This window comes from Ochotona princeps, chromosome 14 (genome assembly GCF_030435755.1).
Source record: "Ochotona princeps isolate mOchPri1 chromosome 14, mOchPri1.hap1, whole genome shotgun sequence".
Lineage (NCBI taxonomy): Eukaryota > Metazoa > Chordata > Mammalia > Lagomorpha > Ochotonidae > Ochotona > Ochotona princeps.
In genome coordinates, this window is record NC_080845.1 from 21,678,596 (window position 1) to 21,693,630 (window position 15,035).

General features: G+C 46.8%; 1 long non-coding RNA gene across 1 annotated transcript in view; it reads right to left on the bottom strand.

Moving 5' to 3' along the window:
* Nucleotides 1-5,186: 5,186 nt before the first annotated feature.
* LOC131481931 (uncharacterized) overlaps nt 5,187-15,035 on the bottom strand; it is a 107,821-nt gene continuing 97,972 nt past the window's right edge. Inside the window, exon 4 of the long non-coding RNA XR_009246658.1 lies at nt 5,187-5,334. This is a non-coding gene — a long non-coding RNA (uncharacterized LOC131481931). The remainder of the gene's footprint in view (nt 5,335-15,035) is intronic.

Genomic DNA, 15,035 nt, shown 5'->3' on the forward strand with positions numbered 1-15,035 from the left:
GTAGAAGGGACCCAAGTACTTGAGCCATCACCTGCTGTCTTCTTCAGAGTGTGTGTGTGTTAGCAGAAACTGGAATTGGAAATGAAGCACATCATTTCTCTGCCTTTTGGCTAAGATCAAGTGTGGAAGTGGAGCCAATACGGTCTGTGGATATTCTTAACCAGAACCCCAAACATCTACTCCTACCTTTAATGTTCAGAAATTTGTTTTCATTTTATTTGAAAGGCAGAAATAGACACAGATAGATTTCTCCTAATCACCTTTTTACTCCCCAGATGCCAGCATTAGCTGGAATTTTACCAGGCCAAAGCCAGAAGTCTTGGACCCAATCTACCTTTCTCAGGGACCCAGCTACTGGAGCCACCACTACTGCCTCCCAGAGTGAACATTAGCAGTGATCTGGTATTGAAAGCAGAGCTAGTATCTGAACCCATACTGATACACGATGTGGCCATCCCAAACAGCACCTTAACACAATATCAAAAACCTCCTCCCCACCATCAACAGCTTTTGAGATCAATCCTGGGGACAACCATGAGTTCAGAAAACAAAATCAAGGGGTCCAGCACAGTAGCCTAGTGGCTAAAGTCCTTGCCTTGCATGTCCAGGATCCTATATGGGTGCTGGTTTGTATCCCTGCGGCCCTGCTTCCCATCCAGCTCCCTGCTTGTGGCCTTGGAAAGCAGTCGAGGACGGCCCGAAGCCTTGGGACTCTGTACCCACATGGGAGAACCAAAAGAAGCTCCCGGCTCCTGGCTTCGGATTTGAGTTCAGTGAACCTCACCTGGAACAACCTTAGACTTGACTCTTACGTGCACCAGCCAGGTGCACAAGCCTGTTGCTGTTTTCATAAGTAAAGTTTTATTAAAGTCTCACAAAACCCTCTCATTCACATCATCTGGGGCTGCTTTCACACAAGAATACAGAGTTAGATGGTTGCAGCAGAGACTGGAGGGACCCTCAAGCCCTGAAGCACCTGCCATCTTTCTCTGTTACAACAACCATATACCCTCTCCTCCTCATGATCATGATCCCAAGGGTCCTAACTTCAGGAGAAGTCATTGTTTTCATGAAATAGACCTTTGGAGTGATGGCAAAAAAATCCTTCAAAATATATTGTATTTTATTTTTAAAGATGTGTTAATTTATTTGTAAGGCAAAGTCACAGGAGCTAGGGCAGAAACAGAGAGATATTCCTTCTAAGGGTTCACTCCCTAAAGGACTATAAATGCTGGAGAGGGGCTCACCCAAAGCCAGGTGTCAGGGGCTTCTTCTTGGTCTCCCATATGGATACAGTGGTCCAAGCACTTGAACTATCCTCTGTTGCCTTCTCAGGCACATTAGCAGGGATCTATATTGAAAGTGGAGTAACTGGTGCCATTATGGGATACTTGTATCACAGGCAGAAGCTTAACTTGCTAAATCAAAATGCAGCCCCTAACATGTATTTTTAAAATCTGTTTTATAGCTGAGAGGAACTTGATAACTCTTTTTTTAAGAATTTATTTATTTTTATTGAAATGTCAGATATACAGAGAGTAGGAGAGACAGAGAGGAAGATCTTCTGTCCAATGATTTACTCCCAAAGTGACCGCAACGGCAAGTGCTACGCTGATCCGAAGCCAGGAGCCAGGAGTTCTTCCAGGTCTCCCACACAGGTGCAGAGTGCCAAGGCTTTGGACTGTCCTCGACTGCTTTCCCAGGCCACAAGCAGGGAGCTGGATGGGAAGCAGGGCCGCCGGGATTAGAATCAGCACCCATATAAGATCCCGGCATGTTCAAGGCGAAGACTTTAGCCACTACGCCACCGCGCCGGGCCCTGAACTTGATAACTCTTATACTGAGTGTCCACAGAAGGCCTTCGAACAAAGATCTGTGTATTAATCAACTGTTTGTTACTATAATAAAACAATAGAAAAGCTGCTTATAAAGAAAGAGTAGCTTATTTAGCTCACAGTGTTGGACACCTAAATCCAAGGTTTAGTGGTCACATTGGCTTGGTGTCTGGAGGGCAGTGAATGACAATGTTGGAGCTCATGCACAGAAAGGGTCCCTTGGAGAGGCAGGAAGCAGACAGACAGACAGGCCAGGACTCCACTCAGGTCACATAATCAACCTTCCCACAAGAACTGCCTCTGTGACCTGAGGATTTCCCAGTAGGCCCTCCTCCAAAATGCCATAGCTGGATTATAATTTCCTTCCTCTTATTACTATTGACACACAACTTCAGAGTTTAAATACCTGCATGAGTTCAGAAATCAAACCCATTCAAACCACAGCAGACCTTAAGCTAATATCTGAGTGACAGGCCTGGACGTGAACCAGCAAAGGAATGGCAGGAACAAAGTCAGTGAGTCAAAGGCAACACGGTGGAACAAATGATCACCCTGCAAGTGGAAATGCTGGCATCCATAGCTGAGTATGTGAGCATCAATCCTAGTCCTTGCTGCTCTGCTTCCAATCCAGCACACTGCTAATGCACCTGGCAACGCAGAGGAACATGGTGCAAGCACTTGGGCCCCTGCCACCTACATGGGAGACTCAAATGGAGTTCCGGGCTCCTGACTTCAGCCTGATCAAGTTCCAGCTGTTGTTGCCATTTAGGGAGTGAACCAGTGCATGGAAGATTCTCTCTTTCGATCTGCTTTTTAAACAAACAAATCTTTTGGAATACTGCTTAGAGTTCAGCAGGCTCGGAACAAAACTCACTGTTAGAAAAGGGTCTGGCGTGAACACTGACCTATGTGAATAGAGGAATAGAGCAGGACCTGGAAGAGACCTGAACCCTCTGGCACTCACCGGTTGGCCAGATTCAGATACTTCCTTTATGCTGGTGGAACCTCCTCCTGTCTCTGGGCTCTGAAATGAGTTCTCACCACACACCACCCTTTTGGGACTGAGGCAGGTCAGAGGCAACAAAAGATGTGATGGAAAAATCTTTTGCCATCACACAAGGGCAGCCCGAGACTTGATGGCAGCCCCTGACGTGTGTACTGATGTGAACTGTGAGCTTTGTGACCCTGAGAGCTGAAGGCCTTTGTGAGCCATCCATGTTCTGGCGCAGGCCAGCAGAGCTTGGCTCTCCCTTCCCAGCTGGGCTGACTAATGTGCAGCTCACTCTCACACGTGCCCCTTGGCCTCCGCATCACACAACCCAGAGAAGGCACTGAGGGCCTGAGGTCAATGTCTTAGAAACTTCATTGCAGGAGTAATGGAGTCTGCTGGGAGAACATGAGCAAAGGGCCAGGAAGCTGAAAAGTTTGTGCATGAGTGAGAGTGTGTGTGTGTCTGTGTCTGTGTGTCTGTGTCTGTGTCTGTGTGTGTATGTATGCTTGCATCAGACGGCAGGGTGCAAACAGGGATGTCTGGGTAATATGTGACCAAGAAAACCCAGTCTTCTGTCATTTGTCTAGATCTTGGCTCCTTTCTGCTTAGGATAATGCTTACCACCTGTTGCCATGACTGGCTGGTACAATTTGGAAGGGCTTAGAAAGGGTTGGAAAGGGGAGAAGTGGTTGATGCCTGCTTGAAAACTTTGTAGTCCAGAAGGCCTGACTGGCTTCTGAGTTATGCCTTCTGTTGGTTGTGTCACCTCTGGAAAACCTTCTTTGTCTCCTCACCTGTGAAGTTGGATGCTACCCCCTGCAAAACCTATCTGGGGAGCAGGTGTAAGGTTTTGTGGTTTGGATACCTGTTGCCTATGTCAGAGTACTTGGGTTCCATCCCGGACTCCGGCTTCCAGCTAATGCAGACCCTGGAAGGCAACAGTGATGGCCCCAACAATTGGATTTCTTCCCAGTTTTTTACCTTCCCAATTCCCAGTTCCAGCCCTAACAACTGTGGGAATTTGGGAAGTGAACCAGCAGACCTGAGTTCTTTGCCACACTCTGTGCCTCTTTGCGTTTGAAATATTTTTTAAAGAGATTGTCTTGAGGGTTAAACATAATTGGGGCAGTTGCATGAAACAGTAAGTAAAGTGAGAGGCACACAGTAACCCTTAAAAATATCAGTTCTTTCATCCTGGCTCCTGGAGTCCGGCTGGGCACATGGCATAGATTGGGTAAGACTCCAGATGCCACAGGCAGGTGGGGTTCCTGAGCCTCCTTGTGTCCGATGTGTGCAGAATGGTCTAGTCTTCAGGACACACAGAGCAAAGTCCTGAGAAATCCCAGAGTAACAAATGACCCTGTGCTTCAGCAGCAATAGCTCACTCCACAAAAGTTTACATGGCATCTTCTCTATGCTAGACTCTGCAGGAATGCAGGAGACTCAAAATTGGGAAGCTTCTGGACAGCCAAGTTGGAGAAAGATGAAGGACACGTGGCAGGCATACAGATGCTGGTGAGCCAACACACAGAGCACTGGACAGTTGACTTTTGTTCTTTGGATACTGCCATAGCTCACACACAGGTGAAGCTGTCCTTCCTGCTGATGGCAGAATGGCACTCCACTGAGTGACACAGCTTCGTCATTCAAAACTGATCTAGAGTCAAATCCCAGCTCTTCCAATATTCAATTCAGGGACCTGCAGTAAGGCAACTTGCTTCTCTGCACCTTCGCTTCTTTAAAACTAAGTTGGGGATAATGCTCTGGTCCTGTGGTATAGAAGGTGGAATAGAGCAGGAAGAAGCTCACGTCTCCACTGCTGACTCTCAGGGCCCATCAGCACCAATTCTCTTCTTTCTCTCACTAATGGAAGCTCCAGATATCAGCTGAGTACCTTAGGCACCCAGGGTAATTTGCAGCCTTCCATCTGTTTTATTTTACCAAACAACTAAGTTCCAATATATTGGATACAGTTAGAGAGGCAAACCCAGCTTACAAGAAATATGCTTAAACTGTGCATTCTCATCTCTGCCTTACTCCCTTCCTGCTTCATGGGAGGCAGATATCACGGCTAGAGCTCCAGCAGCCATGTTGGATCAAGAGGTGACTTTGAGAACAACCATACTATGGAGGCTCCTGGGCCCTGTCATATGCCAAATCTGAACTAACAACCTCTGACTTATCACACAAAAAAAGTGTCTTGCTAATGTTGTGCTTATAAAGGACAATCTGCACTTTTCAGGCTGGTGAGCACTGCTCTCTCCATTTCTTCTTCAAGTGGCCTCCCACACCCCCATCCTGCCTCTGTTTGCCATTCCCCTTCAGTGAGTTCACAAACCTTGTAGGGTGCCTTCGGTGCATTGAGTTCATTCATAGGTAACAATAACTGCTCCAGCGGTCAGGTGGCTAAAGGTCAGGAATAGGGGAGTAGCGATGAGTACACATCCAAAAACAGGGCTCACATTTGCGTACAGGCTAAGTCGAGCTGGGTGATTCAGCCTCAGCAGCCTAAACGGAAATCTATCTAAGCACTTGCCCAGTAGGCACCCAGAGAAGTTCATGCCAACCAAGACACCATGCCAAGCCCTAAAGGCACCCAGAGAAGGCCCATGCCAGCCAAGGCACCATGCCAAGCCTTAAAGGATGGTGGGAAAGAGGAGACCCCATGCCCAAGCACTAACAGCTAACATCCGAATGAGGAGCTTACATGTCCACACAGTACAGCACACAAGCCCATTGTTTCACTCATTTAGTACACCTGTTTTGTGCCAGGAAAAGGGTCTGGGGGAAGCAGGCAACAAACAGACTGGAAAGGAAATTATGAACACAACCTGGGGCCACTAATTGAACATCATCATCGTTATTACTATCTTTTTTTGAAAAGCAGAGTTATAGCAGGGAGAGAGAGAAATGTAGTCTTCTATCTACTGGTTCACTACCCGAATAGTCTCAATAGCCAGAGCTGGGCTCAAACCAAAGCCAGGAGATCAGAATGCTTCTGGGTCTCCCATGTGGTTGGTGGAGACCCACACACTTAGGCCATCTTCTGCTGCTTTCCCAGGTATGTAGGCAGGAAGCTGGATCAATGATGGAACTACCAGGATTTGAATGAGGGCTTACAGGGGATGTCAGTGTTGCAGGCTACAGCTTAACCTCATGTGCCATAACACTAGCTTTGGCCACAAGTTGAACATGAAAATATCCCTTCTCATTCACTCATCCCAAGGAGGCCAAGCACTCCCAAAAACTATCTCATAAACTTCCCTAACAATGAAAGTAGCCACAGAGTTTAACAAATGGGCTTGAACTTGCAGAAATTTATCACAAATAGGTAGAGGTCAGCATCCATGGGAATACAACAGCAGTTTCCCATTTGGTAGGTGCACCTTGAGTTGACAATGGAAGTCTCCCATCCCCTAAGCCTCTTGCACTCCTTTGTAAAATGGTCTCAGCATCAGTCAGTGTCATGGTGCAGCTGGTAAAGCTTTTACCTGTAACCTCAGCACCCAGTGTGGATACCGGCTCATGTCCCAGCTGCATAGTTCTGAATCCAGTTACCTACTTATGGCCTGGGAAAAGCAGAAGATGGCCTAAGCGCTTGAACCCCTGTCACCCACATGGAAGACCTGGCTGAAGCTCCTGGCTCCTGACTTCGGCCTGTATCTTGCTGCCACTTGGAGAGTGAGTCAGTAGCCTGAAGACTTGAGTGTGTGTGTGTGTGTCTCCCTCTCTGTTACTCTTTCAAATAAATTCATCCCTCAAGAAACTGCTCTCATCAGCAGCATCCATAGACGCACCTGACCTGAAATCCTGACTCTACCAACACGCAGTCAACAGTTGTATATGACCTTCGGGCATTTGTTTCATGTTTTTGTCTCATGGGAAAAATATGCTTCCCAGTCATTGGGTACTGAGAATGATTGGTGTTTGTCTATGAGAAGAAAGGAGGAGGAGGAAAAGGGGTACAGGGAAGGGGAAAAGCCCAGCACACATGCCACTGAGCTCACTCCTTCTCTCTCTCTGCCTCCCTCTTCCCTTGTCATTTTTATTAAACAAACTATCTGCATGATGCAAGTGCTTCTCTTTCCATTTCAAACTCCATGGTGCAGCCCAGATCAACCTTGCCTCTGTGGCTGCATGCAGAAAACGCAGACAGCAGCGCCAGGCCAGAGGAGCTTCTGCCCTCCTCCAGGGTGACTGAGCAGCCTGGTTGTACATTTGCAGGGTATTTAGCAATCGCCTCAGAACAATGCCCAGGGAAGTAAAAGGAGAGGTGAACAGCACCCAGGGGACCCTGCCAGGACCAGGAGTGCAGTACAGCCTGGACAGACCACTTCGAGGTTTAAATCCCAGGTCTACTCGGCCCAGCACAGCCAATCACATGGCCTTGCCTGTGTCCAGAAGTCTTGTTAAGTCTGTTTTATAACCTTTTTTTTTTTTTGACAAGTGAGACCTTTAAAACATGCTTCCTCATTGTGCCTAGGGTGAAGTTCAGTCCAAACATTTGTCCACAGCAGAAACTGGGCGAGCCCAACGGCCAGGGACCCTCATAAACTCGGCTCACACGCAGAGGCCCCAGGAAGGGGGCGCTTCTTCCTCATGCCCTGTGAGCGGCTCTGTGGAGAACAACAGTGCCATACAAACAAGAGTGCACTGGGGTCCCAGCACCTCCCAGCCGCCGGTGCAACCTCTGTCTCCGCACAGTGCTATTTACCCAGTTGGCTTGAGAGGAAACTCTTCTTTTCCAAAGCCACCCTCCTAGATGAGGACTAATCCAATACTCAAATTCTGCTGCATTTGGTGCCAAAGCCTGAACTCCTCCTAGCGCACTGGGAACACCTGCCAAAGATGAGTGTAGTCAGCAGACTCCTAAACAACCCAGCTTTGAAACTCAAAGAGATGGTAACCCAGAGAAAGATCATCTTCCACCTGCTGATCCTCTCTCCAAAAGTGCACAACAGCCAGGGCATGGCCAAGAGCCCAAGATTCCATCCAGGTCCCCCTTGTAAGTGAAAGCAGCAAAACTACTTTAGTCCCTATCTTCTGCCTCCCAGGAAGTGTGTTGTTAGCAGAAGGCTCATTCATAAGCAGAGGAGCCAGAAGTAAAACTGGACACTTTCATAGGAGGACACAGGCCTCCCAGGAGGTGACAACTACGGAGCCAAGGGCTGGTTCCCTCAACCATTAACTATCACTAGCCAGAGGAAGCCCCACCTCTCTTCCTTCTACCTCCCCATGGAATTGCATGTGTTCTGGGAAGCTGAGCTGGGGTTTTTGTCTGCATGCCTGAGGCCCAGGCACCACAGGCCCTGATGGAAGGAGACTCACCGGGTAAGTGGATGTTCAAGGCTCACCTGCAAATTTCTCAGGGTCAGAGCAGGTGACAGAGGTTCCTTCTGTGGCACGTGAACCCTACTGGAGTCACAACCACTTTCTTGCTAAAGAGATCAAGAGGCCATATCCAACCCTCACAGGGAAGGAGGGACCAGGCGTGGCTTGAGCTCACTTGACCGAGTCAGTGCCTGGTTTGGAGGGTAGCAGCCAACCTGCTTAGAGATGAATGAACAGTCTTCCAACAGCTAACTTGACCTCCCTGTGGCAGGTACCTCTTGCCCACATCTCACCAGTATCAGCAGCCCATGCTTGGCCTGAGGTATAAGCAGAGCATCCACTCATGCTTGGGTCCTTTGTGCTGCCACACTGGATGTCCGTGTGCTCTCCACTCATTGGTCATGTGCCTCTACCTGTGACAAGTATTCACTCACCACTCACAGCCCCAACACCAGTCCAGCTGTCACCTACAGAGAGGCCTTCCAAGTCTCCTGGCTCAATTCTTATCTTGGCGAACTTAGAACTCATACCTTTTTTGATAGGACTGATCAAGCAAGTGAGTTCTTAAAAACAATGCCTGGTTAGAACCAGCACTTGAAATATCTAACCATCTCCATCGTTCTTCTCTGGCTTGGATTCCAAGCGCCCAGAAGGGAGTGTTACTGGTGGGAACTCCAGTCCCACCATCTGAGGAGGACTGCTCCTTGCTTTCAGGCTTCAGCTCAAGCTTGGCTACTGCCGCAGGGAAATTCCCACCCGTCTTTGCACTTGGAGGGATGTCTCATGCACCATGCTGGCTCCCCGCCCCTGGCAGTCATGGGCTATTCTCCCATTACACTGAGCTAGGGACCACTCCGGGGAGCTGAATCCTGATTGTCTCAGTAATGAAAGACAGTGCCAACAGAGACAGTGCCCCGCCCCACCGCATCCCTGGAGAGAGCTATTTGCAAAGTAAAGCACAAGTTGAAAGTGGGAGGGAGCACAGTCATTAGCGAAAGCTCCCTAATTGGCCATAGGCTATTGTCCACACATGTAGGAAAGGGGCGAGGATTTTATCTACACATTTACTTCATTTCACTCACAGACTTCATAGATTGATAACAGCCTGCTTTGGGCAAAACCCTGAAAAGTCCATCTAGTCGAACTTCCACTGGACCCTTGAGCTTGAATTGCCATTCCAACAGCACCACTCCAATGATGTGACACTCACCACCTGCCAAAACAGCCCATTCTTTATTTGATATGGCGGCCTGTTGAAGGCTTTCACTTTTCTTGCTCTGTAGCTTCTTCCCCTTGAGCCTCAAAAAAAATCTATCTGCTTCCTCTTGCCAGGACAGACACTTTTTTTTATTTTTAAAGATGTATTATTTATTTGAGAGTCAGAGCTACAGAGAGTAAGGAAGAAACAGAGATCTTCCATCATCTGCTGCTTTTCATAGACCATCAGTGGGGAGATGGATCAGGAGTGAACAGCTGCAACTCAAACCAGTGCCTTTATGGGATGCCAGCATCACAGGTAGCAGCTTCACTCCCTAGCACCAGCTCCCAGGAGAAGAGGCAGAGCTTTTATACTCCTGCCCCCACCTTCTTCCAAAGAAGCACTCCAGTTTCTTTAGAAGCCAAAGCCTCAGGCCCCTCATCACGGTCATTTTTTTCTAGTTCACTGCAGACCCACTTGCTCCTCCCACTCACAGGGCAAGGGTGCGTCTGCAAGCAGAACCTCTGGTTGGCGCTCACCAGCACAGAACAGCAGGCTAGAGGCTAAGAACCAGACAGCCTGAGACACCACCCAGGGAGCTTCAGCTCTGCCATCTGACAGATGAGACCCTGGATGTGTCATCATTTGCTCTGGTTTCCTGATTCCCAGCAGAACAACAAGACCACATTTGTTGACAACAATAAACAATATCATCATTGTCATTGTGCCTGTTTTCACTGGCAGCCATATCGGGGGTGAACTCATGTTGCACTTCAGTTTTGATACCTTCATCAATGATGTCAATATTAATCTTGGAATTCCTCCTAGCAAACACATCAGTCTAAATAAAGAAATAAATAATAAATAAATAAGGAAAAACCTTATAAACACAGAGTCAATTCGTGGTTGCCAGAGGCTAGGGGGTAGAAGAGAATGGGAAATGATTGCTAATGAGTACAAGCTTTCTTTGGGGAATGATAAAAATGGTCTGAAATACGATCGTGGTAACAGTTGCACAACTCCGTGAATATGCTAAAATCACTGAATTGTGTGCTTACAAAGGCTGAATCTTATAGTACAGAAAATATATCTCACTAAGGCTGTATTTTCTTTAAAAAATAAAGGAACAGCAGAATTCAGTCCATGCATCTTCAGATCTGCAGTCTTTCCTTGGTGCTTCTGGTTAGCAGATCCGCAAAGTGAGTCTTGCGTTTAGGGATTGTTATCAAGAGTAGAAGAAATCTTTAAAATCCATTATTGGATATTTTTCTAAATGTCTTAGCTTTCCAGAGCACAAAACTCTGGAAACTCTGTTCCACTTTGTTTTAATCTAAGGCGTGAACTAAGTACCAGACTACAAGATCTGAGCACTCCCTAAGTGTCAAGTCACCTTAACTCATTGTCTTAGTCTTCCCAGAAGTCTAAGCATGCATCAGAACTACCTGGAAGGCTTGTTAAAACACCGGTTGCTTGTCTCCACCCTCAGCGCTTCTGATTCAGAAGGTCTGGTCTGGGACTCCAGTTTCCTGGTGACATTGTTGCTGGTCATGAAACTACACACTGCTCTTTGAAAACCACTGCTCTCAGCAACTATTCTCCTGTTTTATGAATGGGGAGTCTCCCCTTAAAAAAAAATACAGTAAGCCACCTAGAATCACCTGATGTAGCAGACCCTCCTGAGAGCCGACCAATACCATTTCTCAAATCTGATCTCTTGCTGTGCTCTAGAACAAAGATCAAACACACAATCTTTTTCCATCCTTGTAGTTAAGGATGGTTGGGCAGCAAATTCCAACCAATACCCCTGCCTCCCCGTCCTAAACATGGATAAGCTGCTCGGAGAGATTCTTCTCTCCCACGAGAACAACTTGGTAGAGACGTTGAGGAGGACAAAGTAACCTTGGTCCTCAATAATAGGTAGATGATCCAAGGATCCCAACATTTCAGAAGGCTTCTAGTTATGTACAGAAAGCAAATTCTTGGTTTAAGTCCCTGTTGGTTAATTGTTCTGTTATAAATAGATGATATTAACCCTATTATTACACAGGAATTATCACTATTAGGGTCAAAATTTATACCTGAGTCTACTTAACCTCACACTTAACTCTTTTCTACTCTCCACACTATCACTGGATGTGGAATTTTTAGCTGTGAAATATTCAGCACACTCTGAGAAATCTCTTAACTTCCCTCTAATAGTGTCCCTCAAAGGGAAGTGGCTTGAGTAATTAGTCTCAATCCCAAACAAAGGAATTGGATGTGGTTTGAGTCTAACCAATGTCCTATGACTGACCCAAACAAAAACACATCTTTAGATCCTCACTCCTCAAAGTGTGTCTCACTCCCTGGCAGCATGAGCATCACATGGGAGCTGGTTGGAGAGGCAGAATTCCTGGTCCCATCTTAATCTTACTGGATCAGAGTTTGCACATTAACAAGATCCCTACAGAGTCATGCACCCACTGGAGCCTCATCAATGGAGTTCTAGTTCAGTGATCCTAAGACTGTTAGAACCACCTGGAAAATCTGAACACAAACTCCAAAAACCAAGCTCAGGGTCTCAACCCAGATTTACTGAATCAAAACCTTGCTTGAATAGGAATTGAAGCCCACATCACTAGTCCTTTCTAATATTTGGCTTAGGGGTCTTTTTGAGAACGTGATAAAAGCTGTGGCCCTTCTGCCATAGAACAATGCAGACTCTCTGTGTGCATGTTCATATACATGTGCAGATGCAACATTTTACATTCAAGTCCAAAGCTTCATGGGTCAGTGAAGTCCATGCAGTGTCTTCTACAACATACAAATTCCAAAAAAGGAGCCCTCTCTACATGTCTGGGCAATGACAAAATGCACTCTGGCTCCTAAGGAGAAGTGGCAGCCAACGCATGCCAACTGTGTGATTCCTGGTCCATTCTCACCTAAAGAAGGTTTATGTAACCAGCCAGAGCCCTAGGTCACAATGCAATGGCTCCTGATCATTTCCATCACCCCAGATTACAGAGCTATTCATTTCATTTTCACCAAATTAACCTAATTCACATGGAGAATAACTTCCTGCTCATCTACTACTCACAAGGATGCCACAGAGGCAGATGCCTCATTCAATTAGGAAGAGTTGTTGAAAAATACAAGCACAACACTCTTCAAAACAAAGTATTCAACAAGCAAAGGCAGAGTCATATCGCTACCACCCCCAACCAACCTGGGTGGACCTTATCTGTCTCTATCTATGTATTTCTAAGGCCATGCCTATTTTAGCATTTTGCTGTGTCATCAAAAACTTGCTGTTTCAACAGGCTACAGACTCCTGGAAACAAATAATAATTTTTCATCACTACAGCACTAAACCTAGAGCTTGCACTGGATGCGATACCAAGTAGGCACTGAAAAGATTATTCGGTAGATGGATGAGATGACGGGTGATTCTGTTCTTCATGCACAATACCATGGGAAGAACAGGAAGTTAAAGTGTAGAAAATTCAGCTTTAGATACCACCATGCCCTAGGTAGCTGTAAGGCTTTATCAAGGTATTTAATCCTTAATAAAATCCCCGCTATAAAACAGGAACATAATCTCTGAACTTCCAAGGCCATTATGACAATTGAACTGGATAGCATGTGAATCAATTTGTACAGAAGGCAGTCAATGGACTTACAAAAAGATGGGTCCCTGAAGCAGGGATAGCTGGACTCCAGTCCAACCTCATCACTGTCAACTGTTTGATGTTGGGTAAGCTTCACAAACTCTCTGCACTTGCTTCCTCATTGGAGTAATGGAGATGGCCGTAGCTCCCTACTCCAAGAGACTTTGAAGGAGAGAGCAGATAGAGTGTGCCCCTCTACCCTTGGTCTCACTTCCAGGAAGAGGTGACTGAACAAGAAAAATGGTCTTTTTTGGTCAATCAGATCAGGTTGAATGGAAACAAATAAGCCAACACCCAAATCTCCAATAGAAGGTAGGTAGGAGGGTAGGGAATGAACCAGGAGAACTTCCACCACTCAGACCTCACAATCTATGGACCCTTAAGCTTTCCAAGCCAAGTTGCATAATTTTCCATCACATGAGCAAACTGCATTTGACTTGATGAGGCAATAACTGTGTATTTCTTTACACAAATGTATTTCCCTTTTCTCTCTGCCCCCCTCACCCTCCTTTGCCTCTTCAGTGTTTCTCCCTTTTTGCTGTCTTAGAGTTGCTAACATCATGTAACACTTTGGGGTCAAAGTCCCAGGACGGGATTTCAGCTCTCACTCTTCAACTACAGGGCCTCAGGTGAATCAGTTCACCTCAGTGGGCCTGAGTTTCATCCACATGCTGGATTACTCACACCAGCCTTGGGTTACTATCAAAATTCAGAGAGATCACAGCTAATATGGCAGGGGCTGGTTAGTCACTTTCCCTCCTTTTCTTTGTGGGGAGGATCCAGCTAGAATTTCAAATAAGTCTGAATCACGTGTTGAGGAATCAAGAGAAAAGAGCAGCTCCCATACCCCAACCGGTCTTGGATTGAGGTCAGGGGGTGGGGAAAGCCCTTTACTGCAAGTGCTTATAGACACATCCTGGTGTTTTACAAGCCTCTGGCACCTTCTACCACGGCTGTGTGACCAACTGGGAACCCAGTGTTCTGCAGTGCTTTCTGCCCAACTGTAATTAGGAGTCAGCAGTCTGGGGAGAGATAGCCTTTGCCCAACACCTCCAAATTTCAACCCAACCTATGGCAAAGCCATGCAAGTGCTCCCTGAGTGATGATCAAGGGAGACCCGAGAAAGAGCTTTTCAGGCCCCAGAAGCACAGCTCTGTGGATCAGCTGGCCTTTTGCCCATTCTTACCAAAAGAACCCCTCATTGTGTATGGCATCCCATGCCATGCCAGGCACACAAGCACTGGAGTTCTGAGACAGAGTCTGAGTCTTCTCTAGCCCCTTTGGTTCTTCTCAGGATGTGAAGGGGGAGAAGAGGAACTGCTGAGTGGCCTCAAACAGCTTACCGAGAGCCTGAGACTTCCACTCAGTCATCTTCATGGGACATGCCAGGCTTTCACAAGAATCCCCACTTCACCTCTCCCTCTGGGGAGCCTTTCTGACCCATTTTGCAAATGAACAAACAGAGGTCCAGGGAGATTGCGTAGTGCTGAAGCAAACTCAGCTAGAAAACAAAAAATTCAAGTACCAGATCTATGGTTGGCTTTTTGCCAATGGCCTTTTCATGACCTTCCCAACCCACCCCATCCCCACTAGGGGTTGTTAGCCAGCTACCTCTCTGGCAATTAATTTTTTTAGTGTTTCTCTACCCAAGCTTTCAATACCATGGGTCAAGCTTAAAAGAAGAAAGAATAAGATACTAAGTAGGAGGGTATATTTGCTGCATGTGATTTGGGCTTTGTTTCTGCACAATAATGGGGCAGTAACACACACTCTTCATACATACCAGAAGTGACAGAGCACCCAGAAGTCATCCTGTGGCAGAGAAGAGCGTATGAACAGCCTCTCACACGGTCCCAAATACTCACTAATCCCAAAGTTCCCGAGTTGTCACTGAGGGAACCTCTGGCCTAGAAAAGACTTTCGATGTAGCCAACTTGGGCCCACAAGTGTCTCTCAAAGACAACAGTTCCAACAAAGAAGGAAGTCATCGGACACAAGGCACTTGGGCTTGTGGAGCAAAGCAATGACAGGCA